The sequence below is a fragment of the Mobula birostris genome, chromosome 22 (genome assembly GCF_030028105.1).
Source record: "Mobula birostris isolate sMobBir1 chromosome 22, sMobBir1.hap1, whole genome shotgun sequence".
Lineage (NCBI taxonomy): Eukaryota > Metazoa > Chordata > Chondrichthyes > Myliobatiformes > Myliobatidae > Mobula > Mobula birostris.
The window spans coordinates 57,534,902-57,559,933 of NC_092391.1; the positions used below are offsets into that span (position 1 = coordinate 57,534,902).

The 25,032-nt window shown below is 41.0% G+C and overlaps 1 protein-coding gene across 9 annotated transcripts in view; it reads left to right on the forward strand.

Moving 5' to 3' along the window:
* Positions 1–25,032, forward strand: part of fbrsl1 (fibrosin-like 1) — a 1,024,640-nt gene that overhangs the window by 227,414 nt on the left and 772,194 nt on the right. The gene's annotated exons all lie outside the window — the stretch shown is intronic.

A 25,032-nucleotide genomic window follows, 5' to 3' on the forward strand; every position in this document is an offset into this window, starting at 1 on the left:
GTAACAGTCAATGTTTTGGGCTGATTCCCTTCATCAGGGCTGGAAAGGAGGGGTGAAGGTGTCAGAATAAGAAGGTGAGGGGAAGGAAGGAAGAAGTACCAGGGAGGGGCTGAAATAAAGAGCTGGGAAGTTAATTAGTGAAAGAAATAAAGGGCTGGCGTAGAGGGAATCTGATAGGAGAGGACAGAAGATCATGGAAGAAAGGGAAAGGAGAGGAGTACCAGAAGGAGGTGATGGGCAGGTAAGTAGAGAAGGTGTGAGAGGGAAACAAAAATGGGGAATGGTGGAGGAGAGGGTGGAGGGGGCAATTACCGAAAGTTAGAGAAATCTATATTCATGTCATCAGGTTGGAGACTACCCAGACGGAATATAAACTGTTGTTCCTCCAGCCTGCGAGTGGCCTTGTCATGGCAGTAGAGGAGTCCATGGACTGACATGTCAGAATGGGAAATAGAATTGAAATGTGTGGCCACCAGGAAATCCTGCTTTGTGTGGCAGACAGAGTGAAGGTGCTTGGCGAAGCATTCTCTCAATCTACGTCAGGTCTCACCGATATACAGGTGGCTACATCAATTGGAATAATCTACCAATGAATGTTCTCTCAGTTCTGAAATCCTTGCTTTTGATTGAAAATTTGCAAATTACTCCACTATTGGATGGGCATGTAACGCTGGAGGAACTGTCAGTACTGATGAATGGTCTGAGTTTGAAACATCGACTGTTATTCCTTTCTATAGGTGCTGCCTGAGTTCCTCCAGCCTTTTGCGTGTGTTACTCTGGACTACCACCATCTGCAGAATCTCTTGTGCCCTCTATTTGATAGACGAGTGGTAAACTGAGGAATTTCAAATGCTTATCTAACAAACAATGCTGCAAAATTACTGAAGTGTGTAACTTAGTCAAGAATGACCAAACAGCTTTATTTTCATAAAATCCAGCATGGATTAATTTAGGGTACTTCACACCTCAAGAATCTGATTGAATTTTCTGAATAATTAAATATACTTGTAGATGTTATTCACATATATTTCCAGATCATGCCTTGTTTTCATTGCTACCATTAGGAAGAAGGTACAGAAGCCTAAAGGCATACAGGATTCAGGAACAGCTACTTCCCCTTTGCCATCTGATTTCTAAATGGACGTTGAGCTTTCACTACCACTTTCTTTTCTTGTGCTACTTATTTAATTCTTTAATGTGTGTGTGTGTATTTACACACACTTAATGTAATTCAGTTTTTTTCTATTATTATGTATTGCAATGTACTGCTGTTGCAAAGTTAACCATTTTCACAACATATGCCAGTGATATTAAATCTGATTCTGATTTTGTCCAGCTCACTTTCAGTGTCTTTATTGATCTAGCTAAGTAGTTGGCTGAACAGCAGGAGACAAACAATAAGAATTAAGGGCAAGTGTTGATTTTGGTTAAAGGTGAACCGTGGTGGTTCAGTTGATCTACGATGGGGTTACAATATAGGATAGGAAGTTATGTATCTGTTTATGCTAATGATGCAAAGAATAGGTGACATTACAAGCAATATTATTGGCAGCTTAAAGTTATAGAACTACACTCAGTGGCCACTTTCTTAGGTATACCTGCTTGTTAATGCAGATATCTAATCAGCCAATCATGTGGCAGCAACGCAATGTATAAAAGCACGCAAACATGGTCAAGAGGTTCAGTTGTTCAGAATAAATATCAGAATGGGGAAGTAATGTGATCCATGTGACTTTGAGCGTGGAATGAATGTTGGTGCTAAACTAGTGATTTCATAGAATTTTCATACACATCAGTCTCTGGAGTTTACAGAGAATGATGCGAAAACAAAAAACATTCAGTGAGTGGCAGTCTCGCCTTAGTAATGAGAAAGGTCTGAGGAGAATGGCCAGACTGGTTTAAATTGACAGGCAGGCAACAATAACTTAAATAACCATGTGCAGAAGGACATCTGTGAATGCACAAAGCATTGAACCTTGAGGTGGATGGGCTACAGCAGCTGAAGTCCATGAGCACTGGCCACTTTATGAGGTAGAGGATGTACCACTGAGTGTATATTGGGTTAGGTGGGAATCTGGTATAAAATAGTATAACTGGAAATGCATGGCAGAGCTGTAGAAGCAAAAACAGTTAATATTTCAGGTTGAAGACCCTTCAGAACTGGAATGTGCTATACTTTGTGTTATCAGCCAGGATTTGATTTCGGCTTTCAAATGAGAAATTGGCCATTGATGAAAGAGATTAAGAGAAATGTGGTCAACTACAGTGTGGTAAATCTGTGGAATTTTCAGTCAAAGAGGACTGAGTTCAGGAAATTGAAGAGAAAGAGTGATTAAATTTTATATATAAAGGGAATTCAGAGATTATTGGTTAGTACAGTAAAGTGTTGCTCAGGTAAAGGAGCAGTGCAGTTAGCTTGAGGGGCCTAGAGGCTTATTCCTGAGGCTGTGTTTATGTTCTCAGATCATGAAGGTCTTGGCTGACATTTCAGTCAACACTAAGGGAGGGAGGATTGCACGCTTAAGTGTGCGGTGTTAAAATCACATACTATAAGCGTTCCCGAAGTGCTATTTCATAGGAAAAAGTTGAGTTCCTTTAATGTCCTGGGGTCAATATTGACACCTTAATCAAAGTTCAAAGTACATTTATTATCAAAATATGTAGACATGATACAACCTTAAGATTTGCAGGCCTGCAACCTCAGTGTAGAGCAGAGCAGAGTAAACGTTGCAGACTAGCAAGCCGAACTGGCCCAACATTACTGAAACAAAAAGTCTAGTTATTACTCCATCCCTGCCACTACCAAGACCTCGTCACTAGGATAGTGAGCTGTTTACAGTTTACCTGTGCTATGCACTGCATGCATTTTGAATTTGTTAACCTGGTAATATTTTGGTTTATGTGCTGTGCATGGTATGTATTTTGTGGGTGCACCATGGTCTAGAGGAACCTAATTTTGTTTGGCTGTATATACGTACAGTCAGATGACAATAAACTTGAACTTGATCATGATTTGAAGGATTTGCTGTGTTTCCTGTATATGATAATGGTGCACAAAAAAAAACTGGAAGAGCAGGTCAGGTGACACTAGCATCTGTGATCTTATCAAGCTGGTTACAACACTCATAAATGCTATCTTTTGGATAAGTCCATAAAGTTAAGCTTTGTCTGCTGTCAGATGGGCACATGTGATCCCAATATATTATTTTGAAAAAGAACCAAAATGTTGCCAGTGCATTGGAGGGAGAGGATGAAGTGGCTGATTTTGTATCATGCAACCAATATCAATGAAACAGCTGAATTATTGGATAATTTTGCAACACCCAGCAGGTAAGGCTGCTTCAGTGAGAAGAGAAATAATGGATGCTTCAGATCTGGAATCTTTTTTCAGAATTAGGCAAGAGAGAAAACACCTTTCCCAGTTCTGATGAAGTATCTATGTCCTGAAATGTTACCTGTTTCTCTTTGTTTAAATTTTATTTATTGAGATACAGCACAGAATAGGCCCTTCCGGTCCTTTGAGCCACACTGGCCAGCAGTCTCCCGATTTAACCCTAGCCTAACCATGAGACAATTTACAGTGACCAATTAACCTACCAACCAATACATCTTTGGACCATGGGAGGAAACCGGAGCACCCGGAGCAAACCCACGCAGTCACAGGGAGAACGTACAAACTCCTTATAGAAACGGTAATGGTTCTACATTGAAGAACATTGAAGGTCCAAGTATTTTAAAATCTGAAGTTTGTAATGCAATAAATAAGATGAAGAAAGGAAAGTCAGCAGGTCCTGATGAATTAGTAATAGAGCAAATTATCGCCCTTGAAGATTATGGAATTAAAAAACTTACTGATTTAATCAATGACATTTATAAGACTGGAATAATACCAGAAGAGATGAAAAAAATCACTATTTATCACTCTTTATAAGAAACCTGGAGCAATAGAATGTGACCATAAATTTAATGAGTCATATCACTAAGATACTTCTAAGAATTTTGATGACAAGAGCTAAAAGTAAGATGCAAGCTGAAATAAGTAAAGAACAATGTGGTTTTGTGAAAGACAAAGGTATAAGAAACGCGTTATTGATGTTAAGGATACTATCGTTTGTGGTGAAGCAGACTCGATGGGCCGAATGGCCTACTACTGCTCCTTTGTCTTATGGTCTTATCAGAACGAGCTATTCAAGTGCAAAAAGATTTGTTTGTTTGTTTTACTGGCTCCACAAAAGCATTTGATAAAGTGAAGCACAATAAGTTGTTTGAAATGTTACAGGAAACTCTAGATCTAGATTGGAAAGACCTCCGCCTAATCAGAAATCTGTACTGGGAACAAACTGCTGTTGTAAGAATGGATGGAGAAGTGAGTCAGTTTACGAAAATCAAGAGAGGCGTTAGACAAGGGTGTGTTTTCTCCCTTGATTTCTTTAATGTGTACAGTGAAACAATATTACAAAAAATAAGAGACATCTTGGGAATCAAAGTTGGCGGCAAAAACATCAATAATTTTAGATATGCGGATGACACTGTGTTAATTGCAAGTACGGAGGAAGAACTACAAAACTTAATTGATATAGTTGTTGAAGGAAGTGCAAAAATGGGTCTATCTATCAATTGCAAAAAGACAGAATGTATGGTGATGTCCAAAAAGGAGAATCCTATCTGCAGGCTGAGAATAAATGGAGAAGACATAAAACAAGTACAGAACTTTTGCTACTTAGGAAGCTGGGTGACATCAGATGGCAGGTGCGACATGGACATCAAAAGAAGAATAGGGATGGCAAAAGACACCTTTACGAGAATGAAGAGTATACTGACCAACACTAAACTAGGCATGACAACCCGCCTCAGAGCACTGAAATGTTACGTTTATCTAGTTACGTTATATAGCTCAGAATGTTGGACAATATCTAGTAACATGAGGAAACGAATTGAAGCAGCAGAGATGTGGTTTTTGAGGAGGATGCAAAGAATATCATGGACAAAACAAATATCTAATGATGTCATGAACAAAGCAAGCACAAAAAAGAGAAATAATGTATGAGATCATGAAAAGGCAATGTGACTTCATTGGACATATGATTAGGAAAGAGGAGTTAGAATGCACGGTAATTAAGGGAAAGATTGAAGGGAAGAAAGCAAGAGGAAGGCAAAGACAAGTGATGATGGAGACAGCAGCCAGAGAACTGGAAATGAATACCAATGAATTGATCCACTTGACCCGAAACAGGAGTGTGTGGGCCATGGCAATCAAAGCTCAAACTGGGCATGGCACCTGATGATGATGAATGGTTCTGCCAACCATCAAGCTACCATGCTGCCCTGGTTCTCTTTGCTCAGATGCTGCCTGACCACCTGAGTCTTTCATACATTGTCTGTTTTAATTTCAGTATCTGCATGTTTTTGACTTTCTTTGGTCAAATAGTTATCTTTCTTGGAATCATGTAGTTTTCCTGTAGGAGAAAGTTGTATAGAACTTTCTACATCGTTAGAATTGGTGTTGAATGTGACTGTTCAATTGGTGTTAATGGAAGTGCTAAAGAACTCCTGGGCCATTTTCATTGCTAACTGAAGGACACACAACTGATTCATCTATAAGTGTGTGAGACAACTAAATATTTTAAACATTAGGAGCAGACAAACTCAAATTGATGATTGCCGAAAAGAATCATCGGCAGAATTGTGCAGGTGATATTGAGAAAAATAGAAGATGGTTAATGTACAAAGTGTGTGCAGTACTGGAATTTTAGATGGGAAAAATGCCTCAGAAGTATAGTATTTATTTGGTAATTTGATCCTAGTGCTTACAAGTTGCTCTTTATTACCAGAACTTTTGCTTCAGAACTACTGTTAATTCTAAATTATTGGGAAAATACTGACAAGCTGCATAATCGTATTTTTTTCAGCATGGCTGTATAGTGAAACATCTTGATAGCTATGTTATACTCTGGAGGTCTTGTTGAATGTGCATGTTCAACAGCTTCATTGTTAGTAGTACATTTTTGAGCAAGTTATTTTTAGAGGACCTTCAATATTTCTAGTTGATGACTATCTGCGACATTGAATCAGGTTCATGGGTCTGGCAAGTGAGACAAAAATGCTGACTGTGAATAAGTATATTAATCATTTATTTACAAAAAATCAGTAAAAGTTCCACAAAATATGAACATTCCTCAAGTTACAGACACTACAAAGATGAATATTAAACAAATATACATACTTTCAACAAAAATACTTAGGTAAAAGCGTGCACAGAGCATACCTTCGCAATGGTCATGTGCACTGCTTACATTAAACAAGAGGAGAAAGAGAGAGAGCGAGAAAGAACCTATATACCTAAGATATTTGAAACTGGACACCACGCAGCTAACCAATGGGAAAAGCAGCTGCAGTTTCTAAACTAACCAACCACAACGGAAGTGTCTTCCGACAATCAAAGTAAGCCACGTCCCCCACAGAGCACTATCCCCAGATATCATAATCTCTTCCTATTTTCAGAATGAGGTTTAATATCTCTGGTATATGTTGTGAAATTTGTTAACTTGGCGGTAGCAATACAATGCAGAACGTGATAATGTATATGAAAAAATAGTGTGAATTACAGTATATATAAAATAGTTAAATAAGTAGTACAAAAGAAAATGGAAATAAAAATGTAGTGAGGTAGTGTACATGGGTTCAATGTCCATTCAGAAAGCAATGGCAGAGGGGAAGAAGGGTATTCCTGAATCGTTGAGTGTGTGCAGTTAGGTTTCTGTACCCCCTAGGGGATGTCCTAAGTGATGGGGGGGGGGGGGGAAGATGTCCTTAATGATGGATGCCGAATTTTTGAGGTACCGCTCCATGAAGTTGTCCTGGATACTATGGAGGCTAGTGCCCATGATGGAGCTGACTAATTTTATGACTCTCTGCAGCTTATTTTGATCCTGTGCAGTAGCAAACCCCCCCCCCCCCGCCCCCCCCATACCAGACAGTGATGCAGCCAGTTACAATGCTCACCACGGTACATTTGTAGAAATTTGAGAGTGTTTTTGGTGACATACCAAATCTCCTCAAACTCAAAATGAAATATAGCCACTGTATTGTCATCTTTATATCTGCATCGATATGTTGGGTCCAGGTTAGATCCTCTGAGATGTTGACACCCAGGAACTTGAAACCTCTCACTCTCTCGACTTCTGATACCTCTGTAAGGACTGGTGTGTGTTCCCTCATTTTACCTTTCTGAAGTCCACAATCAGTTCTTTGGTCTTACTAATGTTGAGTGCAAGGTAGTTGTTGTGAAACCACTCAACCAGCTAATATACCTCGCTCCTGTACGCTCTCTTCTCACCATCTGAAATTCTGCAAACAATGGTTGTATCATCAGCAAATTTATATATAGCATTTGAACTGTGCCTAGCTATACAGTCATGGGTGTAGAAGAGGGTAGAGCAGTGGGCTAAGCACATGCCCCTGAGATCCGTTAGTATTGATTGTCAGTGAGGTGGAGATGTTATTTCTGATCCACACAGATTGTGGTCTTTCGGTTAGGAAATTGAGGATCCAGTTGCAGAGGGATGTACAGAGGCCCAGGTTCAGGCTTTGTGTAATTAAGTTTTTATTTTGAGCTACAGCAGTACTATTCTGGTCAGGGTGACTGAGGTGGAGGGGCAAACATCAAAGAAATTGAAATTTGTTACCAGCTGATCCAGCCAGTAAAATTATCTTTTAATCAGTCATTCAGTTATCAGAAAGCACACTGTTGGAGTAACTCAGTCAGGTCAGGAGGCATCTGTGAAAGCAGAGGAATGGTCAATGCTTTGGGCCCCTGGTGTATGTTCTTGATCAAATCCTCTGACTTGACTGATACTACCTGACCTGCTGAGTTCCTCTAGCATTTAGCCTTTTTCTCGCTCCAGATAATAGTATCTGCAGTCTCCTGTGTCTCAATCAAATAATAGAATTTGAAATACATTCCCAGTAGCCTGAGGATATTCACTGACCTCAGATTCTGATTGGTCTGTGAGATTTTCACTGCTTTCTGGCCACGGTGCTTAATTGCTTAACAGTTCTTTACAGATAGAGTGCATTCATGATCAAATCGATTAAATCATGTTTACCAGTTGAATAGAACATCAGATATTCATTTCAATGTGGCCCTTTGACATTTGGAATTTTCTAGCCATTTTTTAGGTTATAATTAATATAATATTGGGTGGTGGGATAGTGATACTGTACATCTCTACCAAAGAAAGTATAAGGCCCTCCTTCCCTCTGCCAGCCTACCGGTCACCCATGAGCAAGGTGTAGCATCTGCTTAGCCCCTTGATCAGGGTCACGTGAGGTCAGGGGAGAAGTAGTGGATGTCGTATGAGGAGCTGGTGCATGTTGCACGTCCTGGTGATGCGACCGCTGACACCAGGCAGGCAATCTCTAAAGAGTATTGATAATGGCTGGGGTCACCCATGTTGAAAGGACACTGCGCAGAAGAAGACAACGGCAAACCACTTCTGCGGAAAAAATTTGTCAAGAACATCATATGACACGACACATAATAAGTGAACAGATATAATATACGTGTAATACATAATATTGCCAATTTATAATTTATTTTAATGTAATACACCCTATCCTCGTTATATGCAAGGGATACGTTCCTTGAAGTTGACGCAAAATGTGAAATCGCATAATGTGAATAATTATTTAAATGGAGAAAATAGGGATGCATTCCAGAGGGCTTCCTAAATATGTTTTATCTGTAACTTATTCACATTTTATACCAATACGACACAAAAGCAGTACTACAAGACAACATTTGTATTATATTTAATCACTTTAAGGTAATATTCAATTAATAAATCATAGAAAGTTAACATCCTCCGGTGTACAGTACTCACCAACAGAGGCAGGTGTGTTCACTCTGGGAGATGAGTGGTTGTTGTGGTGTTGGGCAGCTTTACACGGATAAGGTGGATGGTTGTGGTCGTTAGGATCATATCAAGCACAGCAAGGGGTGAAGGAAGACTCACAGAACGCTTAGAACTTCCGGCAGCAGAAGATTACCGCGATTTGCATGAAGTGGTGAGGGTTGTTTGCTTGGCAGCATTTTGTTTTTCAGCATAAATTTGCTTGTAGGGAAGAAGGGTTGACGGCAGGGAATGACTGAAATACTGACTCCGTTCTAAACTTGGGTCTGTGTCCATGTGCCAAGTGTTCCGACTTCCACCATTCCCTCACCGTTGGTAAACTCCCGGGATTTTCAAAATCGTCTGTTGCTTGCAGCATCTGAGAGGTAGTTTGCGCTAAAAAAAAATACGTACACCTTGAATGTGGATCACACCTTGGTCGAGTGGTTGAATCAGCGATGTTGTGTTAGACGGCAGGAAACGCACTGTTATGTTAGAATGAATGCTGTCCAAATGTTTAGGATGGGCTGGCGCGTTGTCAAGTAACAAAAGAACTTTAAAGGCAAGATTCTTTTCTCGGTAGTAGCGTCCCAGAGCTGTGTTACCTTCAGCTGATGCCGCACTGTTTATAATTTCCAACTTTTTTTCAAGTGTTAAAGCGGTTCTCTGCTGCTCGGCTGACAGCCCAAGACATGACGTTGGATGCTTAGGAGGCATAGTTAAATATTTCAAGCGCAAAATCACTGTACCGTAGGTAAAACCAACAAAAGTTTAAGATCGCGCATCCACACCTTGCCAAAACCAATGTGAGAGTGGCAGGAGAGAGACTGTGAGGCGCGCACACCTGACTTGTATTGGCGGGAAAGCGGTGCTTCTCATCCCAACAGTGAACCTGCATAGTCTGAAGACGCACATAATGAGGTTAGGGTGTACATTATAACATATATTATGTATTGTTGCATTATTGTTATAAAATAATAATACTACAAATAATATATAATGTTTAAAACATATTTGCATGGCATCTCTTCTGTTTGTTGAAATTACTGGTCAGAATGAGAATCAGAATCAGGTTTAATATCACCAGCATATGTCATGAAATTTGTTGTCTTTGCAGCAGCAGTACAATGCAATACGTAATAAAATACATAATGCAATAAAAAAGCCCACTTCTAAGTGGCCATTCATAAATCGTATGGCAGAGGGAAAGAAGCTGTTCTGAATAGTTGAGAGTCCACCTTCAGGCTACTGTATCTCCTTCCTTATGGACAGGCATGATCTGGGTGATGGCATCTTTAACAATGGACGTCACCTTTTTGAGGCATCACTCCTTAAAGATGTCCTGGATACTACGGAGGGCTAGTGCCCATGATGGGGCTGACTAAGTTTACAACTCTTTGCAGTTTCTTTCAATGGTGTGCAGTACCCCCTTCCACCCCCAAACCAGACAGTGGTACAACCAGTTAGAATGCTCTCCACAGTACATCTGCAGAAATTTTCCAGTGTTTTGTTGACTCATCAAATCTTTTCAAGCTCCTAATAAACTATAGCTGCTTTTGTGCCTTCTTTGTGGCTGCATCGATATGTTAGGGTAATGTACGAAGTTTTATGTTATAAAAAAAAAGAAATTCAGTTTTCTGTGCAACACACAAAATGCTGGAGGAACTCAGCAGGCCAGGCAGCATCTATGGAAAAAAGTACAGTCGACGTTTCGAGCTGAAACCCTTTGGCAGGACTAGTCTTTTTCCACAGATGCTGCCTGATGTGCTGAGTTCCTCCAGCATTTTGTGTGTGTTGCTCGGATTTCCATCATCTGCAGATTTTCTCTTGTTTGTGATTTCGGTTTTCTGTATCAGTTACTGACATGGCTTCAAGTGTTCTTCATGTTGTCACATTGAGTGTTGCTGTTCATACTTTGTGTATGTTAACAGAGATTCTAGGTCAAATGAGAGTTTATTGTCATCTGCAGAAGTGCATGTTTGCACAGGTGTGATGAAAAGTTTATTTGCAGCGATGTTGCAGGCACCTAGCATCATATAAGCATCATTCATAAGAAAAACATAAACAGATTGTGAACTCTGCACAATTTTTATAAGAAAACACAATTTGAACAGTAACTTAGTGTAAAATCTGTTAAGGTTTGGCCCAGTTAGACTGAAAAGGCAGAGTGTCAGGACTGGAGACTGGAGGCAGGAGTGAGGTCAATTTTGTTCACTCTCATGCGATGTTCACTCCTCTCTCTGCCATGCTGTTGCAGTGTGGCTGCCCCGGCTGCTGTGCTTTGTGTCTGTGAGCTTTTTGGTGATTTATCCCGCTAATATGATAGATTGAGGCCGAGGCTTTTTGCCTATTCCAACTGCTCTGGATATCCGGATCTAAGGACCAATTTGGTTCAGAATGCTGTTGCTTGCTTCTATTGTTTGCATGATTTGTGTTTTTTTTCTCTTTCTCTGCGCATTAGGTGTTGGTCTTACTTTTTTAAAATTGGGTTCTTTTGGGTTTCTTGCTTTGTGGATGCCTGCAAACAGACTAATGTTAAAGTTGTATAATTTATACATTCTTTATAATAATGTACTTTTAATCTTACATATGATGTAAAGTAGTTCAGCCATTGCTGTCAAGGAAAATATAGAGGAGGCTAGGAGTACTGAGAAAAATTTAGGCTTAGCAGAAGAGTACAAAGTCCATTTTGGTGCACAGTTGTCAAACTGTTCATATTGCTGTTTCACTGGTTGATTGTAGTTGATGTGAGTACCACCAAGCAGTAGTCACTGAGGTAGGTCACCATGCTGTTCTTGGGCACCAGCACAAAAGATGCTTTTTCAAGTCTGCTGGAAATCTCAAACAGGTGAATATGCCCATAGGTACTCCTGCCAGTCAGTCCAGAGGTGTTTAGTACTCACCCATTTCAGTTCATTTGGAGTTTTCTTCTGTCATTACCCATGAAAATAACTAATCAAGCCAATGCCAAAGCTAATATTAAAGAAATTTAAAGATGAAGATTGCAGGATCATTACAGAAATTTAGTTGCAAAGTAGCCAAGAGTACAGGTTAAATAGGCAGAGAAGTGGTTAGGGGATAATAAATTAGCCATGATGGAATAGCAGAGAAGACTTCACTGGCCAAAGGAGCAGAATTAGGCTGTATGTTGTACGATCTAAATATAAAAGGACACTTCATTCATTTGTTATGTGCCATGTCATAAGATATGGGCAACAATGGTCTTTCTATGGTCATGATTGGTCTTGGCAATTTTTTATAGAAGTGGTTTGCCATTTCCTTTTGAACAGCGTCTTTACAAGAAAAGAGAACTGTGGGTAACCCTAGGCAATTTCTAAAGTAAGTACATGTTTGACACAGCAGTATGGGCCGAAGGGCCTGTATTGTGCTGTAGGTTTTCTATGTTTCTATAACCAGGACTTGATATGTACCTGCTGCTCATACGACCATCCACCATTTTCTCCCATGGTCTTGTGACCATGATTGATGGGCTAAGCAGGTGCTACACCTTGCTCAAGGTTGACCTGCAGGCTAGGGGAGGGAAGGAGCGCCTCACGCCTCATTTGGTAGACACTTATCTCTATCCCACCACCCAGAAGGATGCTTACCTTTTGGAAAAGATAAGCAAAATATGGGATGAAAGCAGCAGAAAAGAATCTTAACTCAGAAGGCATTTGCTTTTTATTTTTACTTGCCGTATGGAGTAGGCCCTTCCAGCCCTTCCAGCCACATTGCTTAGCAACCCCCAATTTAATCTTAGCCTATTCACAGGACAATGTATAATGACCAAATAACCTACCAACTGGTACGTCATTGGACTGTGGGAGAAAACCAGAGCACCTGGAGGAAACTCGCACTGTCACAAGGAAAACATACAAACTCCTTACGGGCAGTGGTGGGATTTGAACCCCGGACACTGGTACTGTAAATCATTGTGCTAACCACTATACTACTGTGCCATAGTTAAGTAGATTCTGTTTGGGTGCAGCTAAAAAAAAAGACTGCAACGACAGCAAAGGCCTCAGACTGTGTATGGTAACATGAAAAATTACAGATACCTATAATAGTAAATATGGGAATCTTTAATCAACCTACTCACTGTGCAAACACATTTAGAATTAATAGAGCAGAGGAATATAATAGATGATTTTCTGTATCATTATGGGAGAAATAAATGAGAGAACAGGCCATTTTAAGTTTAATGTTATGCAATGAAATGGGGTTAGTTGAGGATCTAGTAAAAGGGAATGTGATATAGAAATTTATATAAAATTGAACATTATCTAATTTAATTTGAAACTAAGGTTTTAAATCTGAATAAATAAAAGTACAAAAGTGCGAGTTGACTATAGTAAATTGGAAAATTATATTAGAAGATGTAATGATAGACAAATAAGGGCTGACATTAAAAAGTATAAAATCCACAGTACTGTGCAAAAGTCTTAGGCACATATAGCTCGGGTGCCAAAGACCTTGGCACAGTGCTATGTCAACGTGGAGTGGAAAGCAAGTTTGTAACTCTGGTAGGAGCAAACAATTTTGAGAATAGTGAGGGTGGAGCATCCCAGGAGGGGTGTGGGACAGGTGGCAGAAAAGGAGTGCCGGAGATGGGTTGGGTTGGCTTGGGTGCAGACACACCCAGCCCTGAGACACCAGGCGAGGTCATTTGATTCAAAACAATTGGTTTATTGGTCATTACAGAATGTCTCTTTGGTGCTTCCTGCTCTGTACAGCAGCAGTACACTGCAATACATAAAATTACTACAATACTGTGCAAAAGTCTTGGACAGAATAAAGGAGAAATGCAATAGAATTTTATGAAAAAACTATACATATGCAAAGATTGACAATCAGTGTGCAAAAGAAGAGAAACAGTGCAAATAAAAATAATCCTATGAACATGAGTTGTAAAGAGTTCCTCATGTGTCTGTAGACCACGGAATCAGTTCAGAGTTGTGGTAAATGAAGATCCACGCTGGTTCAGGGGCCTAATGGTTGTAGGATAATGATTGTTCCTGAACTTCATGGTGTGGGACCCATGGCTTCTGTATCTTCTGCCTGATGATAGTAGTGAGAAGAGAGCATGGCCTGGATGGTTTGATGATGTATGCTGCTTTCTTGTGGTAGCACTCCATGTAAATGTGCTCAGTGGTGGTGAGGCTTTTTCCTGTGATGTGACTGGGCTGTTTCCACACTTCCTGTAGACTTTTCCATTCTTGAGCATTTGTATTTCTACACCAAGCCAGTTAGGATACTCTCCACTGTGCATCGATAGAAGTCTATCCCCATTGCTGTTCCATAATGAGAAGTGGCTCAGGAGCCTCCAGCTTCTTCCTCTCTTATATTCAAAGATAATTAGCTCTTTGGTTTTGCTGATGTTGAGTGAGAGATGTTGTTGAGGCATCACTCAACCAGATTTTTAGTATTCCTCCTATATGCCAATTCATCAGCACCTTTGATTTGGCCAACAATAGTGGTGTCATCAGAAAACTTAAGTACAGAATTGGAGTCACACAATCAGAAATATAAAGTGAGTATAGCAGAGGGCTAAACACATAGCCCTGTGATGCACCTTTGCTGATGGTGAGTGTGGAGGAGATGTGGTTGTCAATCTGTACTAAATAGGGTCTGGCAGTGAAGGGCCTCTTAGAGTATTATGAGTAGTTTTAGGCCTCTTAGCTAAGAAAGGATGCACCTTCACTGGAGAGGGTTCCAAGGAGGTTCACAAAATTAATTCCAAAATTGACAGGCTTATCATATGAGGAGTGTTTCATGGTTCTGGGCCTGTACTCACTGGAATTTGCAAGAATGAGGGGGAAGTCTCATTGAAACCTGTTGAATGTTGAAAGGGCTCTGTAGAGTGGAGAGGATATTTTCCATAGTTGGTGAGGGGGGTTGGTCTAGGACCAGAGGGGACAGCCTCAGGATAGAGGGGCGTTCATCTAGAATTGAGATGAGGAGGAATTTCTTTAGCCAGAGAGCGGTGAATCTGTGGAATTCATTACCACACGCAGCTGTAGACGCCAAGTCATCAGGTATATTTAAGGCTGACGTTGATAGATTCTTGATTAGTCAGATCATGAAGGGATATAGGGAAAAGGCAGGAGACTGAGGCTGAGAGGGAAATGAATCAGCCATGATGAAATGGTGGAAAAGACTTGATGGGTCAAATGGCCTAATTCTACTCCTATGTCTTATGGTCTTATGAAGAAATCAAGGATCCAGTTGCACAGAGAGATACCAAAACTGAAATCTTGGAGCTTAGTAATGAATTTCGAGGGAATGATAATGTTGAATGCTGAGCTGTGGTCAGCAAAGAGCATCCTGATCGATGCATCCTGCATTTTACAGCTGTTCCAGAGGTGAGTGAAGAGCCATTGAAATGGCTTCTAAAAGGATTTAGACAGGATTGGTGGGCAGCTGATATTTCTTTTGCTTAGAATGTTTAGAACAAGTCATTACTATCTCAAAAAAAGAGACCACCCATTCAAAACACAGTTGAGAAGTAATTTCTATAATAAGAAGTGGACTGTTACACCTCACAATCCTGGAAGGTTGTAGAGGTTCAGTCTCTGAGTGTAATCATGACAGATAAATGTTTGGAAATAATTCAGAAGATGTGTAGCTTAAGTGGTCAATGTTTATGTTGAGTTGTTCTCCAGTCTTGGAAATTTACTTGCAAATGTTTCACACTATACTAGGAGATGTTGTCAGTGTGCTGTTGATTGGCCTTTATCAGTTGATTGGACGTCATTTCGTAAATGACATGGGGAAGTACATCATATCTTTGATTGGCTGTGTGATGAATTTTATGCGTTGTGGTCTGGAATTTTGCCCACATTGGCTCATAAATAAGATTGAAATCTACATGTTTGTTTACAGACCGTAATGCACAAAATACAACTTATCCTGGCGAGAGGACATTAATTTGAAAGATATCTGGTGACGAAACATTTGCAAGTAAATTGCCAAGATTGGAGAACACTCAACCCAACCAGTTAAATGTTTAATTACTAACAAGAGAAAATCTGCAAGTGCTGTAAATCCAAGTGATGCACGCAAAATGCTGGAGGAACTCAGCACGCTAGGCAGCATCATGGAAAAGAGTACAGTTGAAGTTTTGAGCCACGACCGTCCTTAGATTCGGAAGGTTATGGGGTTAGTGCAATGAAGTGTTACTGAGATAAAAGGTCAGGCATGAGTTGCCAACTCCTCTATTCTTATTCCTTTCTCTGCCTTGTGGTGCATCAGATGACGACCTTGCTGTTCTTTATCATTTGTCTGTTTTTCACGAAGTTGATTTGCTAGTTCGACTGGTGCAAAGAGCCAGCCGGATTTGAACCCTGGACTACTCGCCTCAAAGTCCGGAGCTGATGCGACTATTGTTGCTTTTAATTATATCTTTAGTCTTAGCTGCCACCAACCACCAATGGGAATCGGACAGCAAATTGTTGATGTAATTTTTGGTTAAGTGAGAGTTTGTATTTGCAGTGAACAGCTGCACCTTTGGTACGTTCTAAATCATTCACACATGCTCTCAGAAAGGTTTATACTAAGTAATGATGGATTTGCTAAACATTTGGAATATGTATCCTTTGAAGTTGGATTAAACTCCTCTATTCAATAATGAGGTGGCTTGGTCCATTGATAGGCCCAGTGCTTATAAGCAACGTAGCACTGTGGTTGTGGTTTTAAATTTCAGTGAATGACACACTGTTGAACCTTTAGTGTGTAGACCTTGCTGGTTCTCAAGTTCTCAAATGATACACCTGCTTTAAAAGGATCAGAATAAGCATTAATGTTTGCAGATAATGTATAAGTGCCTAATATTTATCAAATATATTCTGCCTGTTAACTTTACAGGGTAATTAGAACTATTTATTGATAAGTTTCCTTTGCTTTCATTTTACAGATTAAATATAATAGTGTGTTTTAATATACTGTAAATTACAGAAGTTTTTTTTTCCTGAAATGATATAAAATTCAGTGTACAGGTATCAAGATTATATGTTGCAGCATCTGAGTTGACTTGGCATAATTTAGTATTTTGAACGGGGCCACGGGAGGCAGACCAGTGGGCCACGGTTAGGAGGGGGAAGGGGAAGAGTCAGGTAATAGAGAGTACCCCGGTGGCTGTGCCCCTTGACAATAGGTACTCCTGTTTGAGTACTGTTGGGGGGGACAGCTTACCTGGGGGAAGCGACAGTGGCCGTGCCTCTGGCACAGAGTCCGGCCCTGTAGCTCAGAAGGGTAGGGAAAGGAAGAGGAGGGCAGTTGTAATAGGGGACTCGATAGTAAGGGGGTCAGATAGGCGATTCTGTGGACGCAGTCCAGAGACCCGGATGGTAGTTTGCCTCCCTTGTGCCGGGGTCCGGGATATTTCTGATCGTGTCCAAGATATCCTGAAGTGGGAGGGTGAGGAGCCAGAGGTCGTGGTACATATAGGTACCAATGACATAGGTACGAAAAGGGAAGAAGTCCTGAAAGGAGAATATAGGGAGTTAGGAAGGAAGTTGAGAAAAAGGACCGTAAAGGTAGTAATCTCGGGATTACTGCCTGTGCCATGCGACAGTGAGAGTAGGAATGCAATGAGGTGGAGGATAAATGCGTGGCTGAGGGATTGGAGCAGGGGGCAGGGATTCAAGTTTTTGGATCATTGGGACCTCTTTTGGCGCAGGCGTGACCTGTACAAAAAGGATGGGTTATGCTTGAATCCTAGGGGGACCAATATCCTGGCAGGGAAATTAGCGAGGGCTACTGAGGTGACTTTAAACTAGACACTGCGGGGTTGAGAATCAAATTAAAGAGGGTAGGCGAGAGGAGGTTAGTTCACAACAGGGGGATGGGAACCAGTACAGAGAGACGGGGGTGTAAAGTGAGGGTAGAAGCAAAAAGTAGTAAGGTGAAAAGTAAAAGTGGCAGGCCGACAAATCCAGGGCAAGCATCAAAAAGGGCCACTTTTCAACATAATTGTATAAGGGCTAAGAGAGTTGTAAAAACGCGCCTGAAGGCTTTATGTGTCAATGCAAGGAGCACTCGTAACAAGGTGGATGAATTAAAAGTGCAGATTGTTATTGATGAATATGATATAGTTGGGATCACAGAGACATGGCTCCAGGGTGACCAAGGATAGGAGCTCAACATTCAGGGATATTCAATATTCAGAAGGGTTAGACAGGAAAGAAAAGGAGATGGGGTGGCGTTGCTGGTTAGAGAGGAGATTAACGCAATAGAAAGGAAGGACATAAGCCAGGAGGATGTGGAATCGATATGGGTAGAGCTGCATAACACTAAGGGGCAGAAAACGCTGGTAGAAGTTGTGTACAGGTTGGGGATGGTATTAAACAGGAAATTAGAAATGTGTGCAATAAAGGAACAGCAGTTATAATGGGTGACTTCAATCTACATGTAGATTGGGTGAACCAAATTGGTAAGGGTGCTGAGGAAGAGGATTTCTTGGAATGTATGCAGGATGGTTTTTTGAACCAACATGTCGAGGAACCAACTAGAGAGCAGGCTATTCTAGACTGGGTATTGAGCAATGAGGAAGGGTTAATTAGCAATCTTATCATGAGAGGCCCCTTGGGTAAGAGTGATCATAATATGGTGGAATTCTTCACTAAGATGGAGAGTGACATAGTTAATTCAGAAACAAAGGTTCTGAACTTAAAAAAGGGTAACTTTGAAGGTATGAGACGTGAATTAGCTAAGATAGACTGGCAAATGACACTTAAAGGGTTGACAGTGGATATGCAATGGCAAGCATTTAAAGATCGCATGGATGAACTGCAACAATTGTTCATCCCAGTTTGGCAAAAGAATAAATCAAGGAAGGTAGTGCACCCATGGCTGACAAGGGAAATTAAGGATAGTATCAATTCCAAAGAAGAAGCATACAAATTAGCCAGAAAAAGTGGCTCATCTGAGGACTGGGAGAAATTCGGAGTTCAGCAGAGGAGGGCAAAGGGCTTAATTAGGAAGGGGAAAAAAGATTATGAGAGAAAACTGGCAGGGAACATAAAAACTGACTGTAAAAGCTTTTATAGATATGTGAAAAGAAAAAGATTGGTTAAGACAAATGTAGGTCCCCCTACAGACAGAAACAGGTGAATTGATTATGGGGAGCAAGGACATGGCAGACGAATTGAATAATTACTTTGGTTCTGTCTTCACTAAGGAGGACATAAATAATCTTCCGGAAATAGTAGGGGACAGAGGGTCCAGTGAGATGGAGGAACTGAGCGAAATACATGTTAGTAGGGAAGTGGTGTTAGGTAAATTGAAGGGATTAAAGGCGGATAAATCCCCAGGGCCAGATGGTCTGCATCCCAGAGTGCTTAAGGAAGTAGCCCAAGAAATAGTGGATGCATTAGTGATAATTTTTCAAAACTCTTTAGATTCTGGACTAGTTCCTGAGGATTGGAGAGTGGCTAATATAACCCCACTTTTTAAAAAAGGAGGGAGAGGGAAACCAGGGAATTATAGACTGGTAAGCCCAACATCGGTGGTGGGGAAACTGCTGGAGTCAGTTATCAAAGATGTGATAACAGCACATTTGGAAAGCGGTGAAATCATTGGACAAAGTCAGCATGGATATGTGAAAGGAAAATCATGTCTGATGAATCTCATAGAATTTTTTGAGGATGTAACTAGTAGAGTGGATAGGGGAGAACCAGTGGATGTGGTATATTTGGATTTTCAAAAGGCTTTTGATAAGGTCCCACACAGGAGATTAGTGTACAAACTTAAAGCACACGGTATTGGGGGTAAGGTATTGATGTGGATAGAGAATTGGTTGGCAGACAGGAAGCAAAGAGTGGGAATAAACGGGACCTTTTCAGAATGGCAGGCAGTGACTAGTGGGGTACCGCAAGGCTCAGTGCTGGGACCCCAGTTGTTTACAATATATATTAATGACTTGGATGAGGGAATTAAATGCAGCCTCTGCAAGTTTGCGGATGACATGAAGCTGGGCGGCAGTGTTAGCTGTGAGGAGGATGCTAAGAGGATGCAGGGTGACTTGGATAGGTTAGGTGAGTGGGCAAATTCATGACAGATGCAATTTAATGTGGATAAATGTGAAGTTATCCACTTTGGTGGCAAAAATAGGAAAACAGATTATTATCTGAATGGTGGCCGATTAGGAAAAGGGGAGGTGCAACGAGACTTGGGTGTCATTATACACCAGTCATTGAAAGTGGGCATGCAGGTACAGCAGGCGGTAAAAAAGGCGAATGGTATGCTGGCATTTATAGCGAGAGGATTCGAGTACAGGAATAGGGAGGTACTACTGCAGTTGTACAAGGCCTTGGTGAGACCACACCTGGAGTATTGTGTGCAGTTTTGGTCCCCTAATCTGAGGAAAGACATCCTTGCCATAGAGGGAGTACAAAGAAGGTTCACCAGATTGATTCCTGGGATGGCAAGACTTTCATATGATGAAAGACTGGATCGACTAGGCTTATACTCATTGGAATTTAGAAGATTGAGGGGGGATCTGATTGAAACGTATAAAATCCTAAAGGGATTGGACAGGCTAGATGCAGGAAGATTGTTTCTGATGTTGGGGAAGTCCAGAACAAGGGGTCACAGTTTGAGGATAAAGGGGATGCCTTTTAGGACCGAGATGAGGAAAAACTTCTTCACACAGAGAGTGGTGAATCTGTGGAATTCTCTGCCACAGGGAACAGTTGAGGCCAGTTCATTGGCTATATTTAAGAGGGAGTTAGATATGGCCCTTGTGGCTAAAGGGATCAGGGGGTATGGAGGGAAGGCTGGTACAGGGTTTTGAGTTGGATGATCAGCCATGATCATACTGAATGGCGGTGCAGGCTCGAAGGGCCAAATGGCCTACTCCTGCACCTATTTTCTATGTTTCTATGAACCATTTATTTGCAGCCTGGTGAATATTTGTCTCACAATAATAAGAATGTTTCATCTGAAATGTGTTCATATTTACCAAATCCCCTGATGTATTTATTTATACGTGATACATTTGGTAAATATTATTTCTGAATGTTTGAATGTATAATGACTCTATGATTGCCAGGTGATGCACATTCAAAGTAGCATTTTTTTTTTTTGGAGGATATGTACTAAAATTTTTGTCAGTGGTCTTTGTCCATGGTGTCCATTGGTGGTTGCCTTTCGATGGTGCCCATCGGTGGTCTCTGTCCATGACTACAAAGAGGAGACACGAGATTGTTGATGCTAGAATCTGGAGCAACATGCACAACACCGGAACATCTCAATGGGCTAGGCAGTATCTGTGACATCTCAGGTTGAGACCCTTCATCTGGAGAGTCAGTCCAGGTGAAGGGTCTTGACCCAAAATATCGACTGTCCATTTCCTTCTGCAGATGCAGCCTGACCTGCTGATTTCTGTCTTAATACAAAAGAGGAAGTCCATATCACTAAAAAGGAGGAGACAGTGGTGTTTAAGCATATTAAGTTAGAAAAATCCCTGTGACCTGACCAAGTATGTTATAGGATAGTTAGAAGGTAGAGAAGAGTCTGCTTAGCCAGCTCCAATATGGCCACTAGACTCCATAGTATCCAGGACATCTTCAGGCAGTGATGCCTCAAAAAAGGGGCATCATTAAGGACCCCCCATTACCCAGGTCATGCCTTGTTCTCATTGCTGTCACCAGGAAGGAGGTACAGGAGCCTGAGGTGCACACTCAACAATTCAGGAACAGCTTCTGTTATCTGACTTCTGAATGGACATTACGCCCATGAACACTGCCTCACTATTATTTCTATTTTTGCACTGCTGATTTAACTGCTTTATATGTGTCTATATATATATGTGTGTGTGTGTGTATGTATGTGTATCTGTCTGTCTCTCTCTCTCTCTATATATGTCGATACACACACACACACACCTTATACTTTATTGTCACCAAACAATTGATACTGGAACGTACAATCATCACAGTGATAATTAATTCTGTGCTTCCCACTCCCTGGATTACAAATATTAAATATTAAAAATTAGTAAATTATAAATCATAAATAGAAAAATGGAAAGTAAGGTAGTGCGAAAAAACCGAGAGGCAGGTCCAGATATTTGGAGGGTACGGCCCAGATCTGGGTCAGGATCCGTTCAGCAGTCTTATCACAGTTGGAAAGAAGCTGTTCCCGACTATGGCCGTACGAGTCTTCAAGCTCCTGAGCCTTCTCCCGGAGGGAAGGGGGACAAAAAGTGTGTTGGCTGGGTGGGTCATGTCCTTGATTATCCTGGCAGCACTGCTTCGACAGCATGCGGTGTAAAGTGAGTCCAAGGATGGAAGGTTGGTTTGTGTGATCTTACTGTAATTCATGATTTTTCTCTATTGTTATGTATTGCATTGTACTGCTGTTGCAAAGTTAACAAATTTCACACAGCTGCTGGTGATATAAAACCTGATTCTGATTCTGACTGCGCTGCGGCCCTGGCAGATATATTTACATTATCATTAACTATAGTGGGGTATGAGAAACTGGCGAGCAGTAGTGCATCTTAATTTAACAAGAGCTGTAAGGACAAAGCAGACCAGTAAGATGGTAACGTTAGTGTTGAGAAAGTTACTGGAGGGAGTTCTGAGAAATAGGATGCACATGTATTAAATGTGCAGAAGCAAAGACTGATTAGGGATAGTCAGCATGCCTTTATGTATGGGGAAAAATGTGCATCACACATTTAATCAAGCTTGTTTGAAGAGATGATCAAGGGGATAGGTACAGGTAAGGAACTGTTGTTTACGTGAACTTTAGCGGGGCCTTTGATAGGTGGAGCAGACTGCTCCAGAAGGTTAGATCAGTGACCAGCAATTGTATACAAAATGGACATGGCAGTAAGAGTTGGAGGAGAGTTGTTTTTCGGATTAGCGGCCTGTGACTAGTGCTGTGCTACAGGGACTGGTGCTGCATCTACTGTTGTTCATCACTTATATTAATGAGCTGGATCAGAATGCAGTTGGCATGGTTAGTTAGTTTTGGATAAATCAACATCGGTGGTAAAATACACAGTGACCTCGGTTATCTAAGATCGCAACACAATCCAGAACAATTTGGGGTGTGAGCCAATGAATAGTAAATGAAATTTAACTGAGACAAGTGTGAAGTTTTGCATTTTGCTAAGTTAGACCTTAAATGGACAGTGCTGCAGGCCAGAGGGCTTTAGGGATTTGACTACATACAGTATTATGCACATAAATAGCTTGGGTGCCTAAGACTTTTGCACAGTACTGTAGTAATTTTACATATTGCACTGTTTTGCTGCCAAAAAAAAACAAATTTCATGACATATATGACTGATGATAAACCTGATTCTGATGTGGGTCTCTATTGTGAACTGAGAGTGGGAAGGGAGCAGGGAGAGGGGAATCATGCTTGGGAAAAGGGGAAGGGAGAGGAGAGCAGCAGAGCGACATTCTCTAATGATCAATAAACCAACTGTTTGAAATCAAATGACCTTACCTATTCTCTCAGGGCTGGCGTGTCTGCACCTGCGCGCCCCCCCCCCCCCCCGGACTGCCCCTGGCGTTCCTTCTCTGCCACCTGTCCTACATGCCTCCTGTGGCACTCTACCCTTGCCATTCCCAACATTCTTTGCTTCGCCAGATTTGCAAACTCATTCTCCATTCCACATTGACAAATATAGTACTGTAGTTCCCTAAAAGAGGAGACACACAAAAAGAGTGTGGTTGAGGAAACATTTGGCTTGTAATCTTTCATCAGTCAAGGCATTGAGAACAAGAATAGGCACATCGTCTTACAACTGCACAAGTCACTGATGAGACTACAAGAGTATTATGTGCAGATCTGGTCACGAAGGTGTTGCAAGGATGTCATTAAGCTGGTAAGGGTGCTGAAAAGATTCCAGAGTGCCCAAGTTATAAGAACAGACTTGATGGGTTGGGAGTTTTTCACTTGGAGCATAGGAAGCTGAGGGGTGACTTTATAGAAGTTATATAAAATTATAAGGGGCAGGCATAGATGAGGTGCTTGGTTGCAGTCCTTTCCCCATGGTAGAGGAGTACAATACTAGAGGGTCTAGATTTAAGATGAGAGGGGAAAATTTTAAAGGGGACTTGAACGGCCTTTTTCATACAGAGGTGGTATGTGGAATGAACTGTCTGATGACGTGGTAGAGGGTGATACAGTTACAATGTTCAAAAGGCATTTAGACAAGTATAGATGAGAGGTTTCAATGTTCAAAGTACATTTTATTATCAAAGTATGTATACTTTATACAACCTTGAAATTCATCTCCTTACGGGCAGCCACAAAATAAAGAAACCCAATACAACCCATTAAAAACAAAAAAAGACAGTCCAAACAACTAGTGTGCAGAGAGAGGAAAAAAAACATTGTGCAAACAATAAAAGCAAGCAAACAATATTCAGAACTGAAGTTCACAATGCCAGCCATCAGTACAGCTGATCCAGAAGACCACTAATTTCAGGCCACAGCCTCAGTCCAGCACAGTCCCAGGGAGCAGCGAGCCGAACGAGCCTGTCCCTCGCCTCCAACCCTAACACCATGACCATTTCAATCAGGCCCAGTGCTTAAATAATCCAAACCTTGGATTGTACCTTACCACGAGCTCAGGCTCTGCCACCTCAATATGGCCAGTACCCGACATTTCCAATTTGTTTCAAGGAATAAGACGCAAGTACAGGCAAATGGGGCTAGCTTAGGTTGGCAACTTGGTCAGTATGCATGAGATGGGCTGAAGGGCCTGCTTCCTTACTGTTTAACTATGGCTCTATGATCTTTGTCAGTAACGGTGTATATCAGTTGGCATCAATATTCTTGTTAGAAAAGTGGTAGAATGTACAAAATCGTTTCCAAGCCTTGATCAGAATCTATATTAATATCACCAGCATATGTTGTGAAATTTGTTGTCTTTGCAGGAAAAAAAAGAATTGTAATAAATATAAATTAAATTAGTGCAAAAATAGAATAAAAAAACTAGTGAGGTAGTGTTCATGGATTCAATGTCTATTAACAAATCTGATGGCGGGGGGAAGAAGCTGTTCCTGAATCAAGTGTGTGCCTTCAGGCTTCTGTACTTCCTTTCTGATGGTAGCGATGAAAACAAGGCATAATCTGGAAATGTTATGTGAATAACATCTACAAGTATATTTAGTATATA